This window comes from Leptonychotes weddellii, chromosome X (genome assembly GCF_054177405.1).
Source record: "Leptonychotes weddellii isolate Sample4059 chromosome X, ASM5417740v2, whole genome shotgun sequence".
NCBI lineage: Eukaryota > Metazoa > Chordata > Mammalia > Carnivora > Phocidae > Leptonychotes > Leptonychotes weddellii.
In genome coordinates, this window is record NC_138385.1 from 60752248 (window position 1) to 60755341 (window position 3094).

Sequence of the window (3094 nt, forward strand, 5' to 3'; positions counted from 1 at the left end):
AGAGCCACAGAGCATAAGGGGCTTCCTGGGCTGGCAGAGTGCCTGAGCAGTGGAGCCAGGAAGCAGGTTATGGTCAGTGAGCCCAGGAAGGGACTCACAGCTCAGAATGCCATAAACTGCAAGCCAGGCCTGTCAGTAACCTCTCTTTTCCTGGGCAGCCTGAAAAAGCCCAGAACCTGCACCTGACTGAACAAAAACTCACAGGGTGGTAGCAGCCCAAAAAGGGCTTTAGAGGGGCACCCGGACATGATACAGAGCTTCAGGTGCCAGCACGAGCCTGTGGCCACTCATGGTTTTAGAATCAAAAAGGGCAGTGGCACTCCCCGGCCCCTGGGACTACCTTTTAAAGGGTTGCAGTGGGCACGCACCATGGGAGGCTGCAGTTTTCCACGGGGCATACAGAAGTGGAGACTGTTTGTCCTGGAAGGCTTATTAAAGAGAGCAGACTGAGATTTTTCTGCTCTGGGCCAGAGGTTTGGGTGTGACCATTTTTGCTCTGATCCTCTGAAGGGGAACAGAAACCCTCCAGGGAACAAAAGCCACACAGAAGACCAGTTTCTACTAAGCCCACCCCCCTGACAGGGGGTGGGGAAACTCCAGCAGGCAAGGTTACCTGAGAGACAGCATGGCAGGCCCCTCCCCCAGAAGACAGGCTGGAAGAACAGGTGAATGACAACCCTATGGATACCATAAGACTTTAAATCCCAGCGTCAGGGGAAAGCCTCATGACTTGTTTATTTTTCAGATAAAACACTCCTTTACTTTTTTTTTCTTTTTCTTATGCTTTTTCTCTGTTTTTTTTTAACCTTTTCCTCATTTCAACTAGATGTTTATTATATCAACTTATATTTCATAGTCACTTTTTAACTTGTATTTTTTCACACCTATATTTTTATAGTTATATGCCTCATTTTAGCCCTTTTTTCACTCTATTCAATTTTACCTTTATATATATGTAAGTTTTACTTTCCTTGTAATTTTAGGATGTAGTGTCCTCTAACACACAGACCAAAATACACCCAGGAACAACTGGAACATCCAGCTTTGTCCACACTGAGAGATTATAGTCCCCCTTCCCCTCACCCTTTTCTTCTTTTTCATTTTTTTAATTTAATTTTTAAATTTTATTCTTGTGTTTCATTTTGGCTTTGTTTTTCAGTGGTGGCTTCTGACCACTCCAGATTTTGCTAGGTGCATCTTGCTTGGGTCGTGGTTGATATTTTGGACTCTGCTCATTCACTCAACCATCCTTCAACAGAATGACTAGGAGGAGGAACTCTCAACAAAAAAAAAGAACCAGAGACAATGTCCTCTGCCACAGAACTAATGGATATGGATATAAACAAGATGTTAGAGATAGAATTCAGGATAGCAGTCATAAAATCAATAGCTAGGCTTGAAAAAAAAAAAAGCATTAGTGACATATAGAATCTCTAAGGGCAGAAATGAGATCTAATCAGGCTGAACTAAAAATGCTATGAATCGGATGCAGTCTAAACTGGATACTCTAACAACCAGGGTAGATGAGGCAGAAGAGTGAATCAGTCATCTAGAAGATAAGCTGATGGAAAGGAAAGAAGCTGAGGAAAACAGAGATAGGCAGGAAGTAGCACATGAAAAAAGGTTTGGAGAGATTAATGATGCCATGAAATGTTCCAGTGTCAGAATTATTTGGATCCCCAAGGGGTTGGAGCAAGAGAGAGGTCTAGAAGGTATATTTGAGCAAATTATAGCTGAGAACTTCCCTAATCTGGGGAAGGAAACAAGCATTTGTGTCCAAGAGGCAGAGAGGACCCCTCCCCAAAATCAATAAAAATAGATCAATACCCGATATATAATATTGAAGCTGGCAAATCTTACAGCCAAGGAAACTATTCTAGGAATAGCTAGGGAGAGGTGTTTCCTTACATATTGAAAGAGGAACTTCAGAATAACATCCGACCTGTCCACAGAAACCTGGCAGGCCAGAAAGGGCTGGCAAGACATATTCAGGGTACTAAATGAAAAGAACATGCAGCCAAGAATACTTTATCTAGCAAGGCTGTCATTCAGAACAGACAGAAAGATAAAGAACTTCCAGGACAGGCAGAAACTGAAAGAATATGTAACCACCAAGCCAGCCCTACAAGAAATATTAAGGGGGATTCTGTAAGCAAAGAGAGACCCCAAGAATCTAACAGACCAGAAAGAAACAGAGACAATCTACAGAAACAGGGACTTTGCAGAGAATACAATGACACTAAATTCATATCTTTCAATAGTTACTCTGAATGTAAATGGGCTGAATATTCCCATAAAAGACACAGGGTTTCAGATTGGATAAAAAGCGGGATCCATCCATATGCTGTCTACAAGAAACTCATTTTGAAACTGAAGACACTTCCAGATTGAAAGTGAGGGGATGGAGAACTATTTACCACACTAATGGACCTCAAAAGAAAGCTGGGGTAGCAATCCTCATATCAGACAAATTAGATTTTAAACCAAAGAACGTAGGAAGAGATGTAGAGGGACACTATATCATACTTAAAGCGTCTATCCAACAAGAAGATCTAACAATTGTAAATATCTATGCCCCCAACATGGGAGCCGCCAATTATATAAACCAATTAATTACCAAAATAAAGAAACAAATGGATATAATACATTAAGAGTAGAAGACTTCAACACTCCTCTCTCAGCAATAGACAGATCATCTAAGCAGAAGATCAACAAAGAAACAAGAGCTTTTTTTTTTTATGTTATGTTAGTCACCATACAATACATCATTAGCTTTTGATGTAGTGATCCATGATCCATTTTTTTCGTATAACACCCAGTGCTCTATGCAATATGTGCCCTCCTTAATACCCATCACCGGGCTAACCCATGTCCCCACCCCCCTCCCCTCTAAAACCCTGTTTGTTTCTCAGAGTCCATAGTCTCTCATGGTTCAACTCTCCCTCCGATTTCCCTCCCTTCATTTTTCCCTTCCTTCTCCTAATGTCCTCCATGCTATTCCTTATGTTCCACAAATAACTGAAACCATATGATAATTGACTTTCTCTGCTTGACTTATTTCACTTAGCATAATCTCTTCCTGTCCCATCCATGT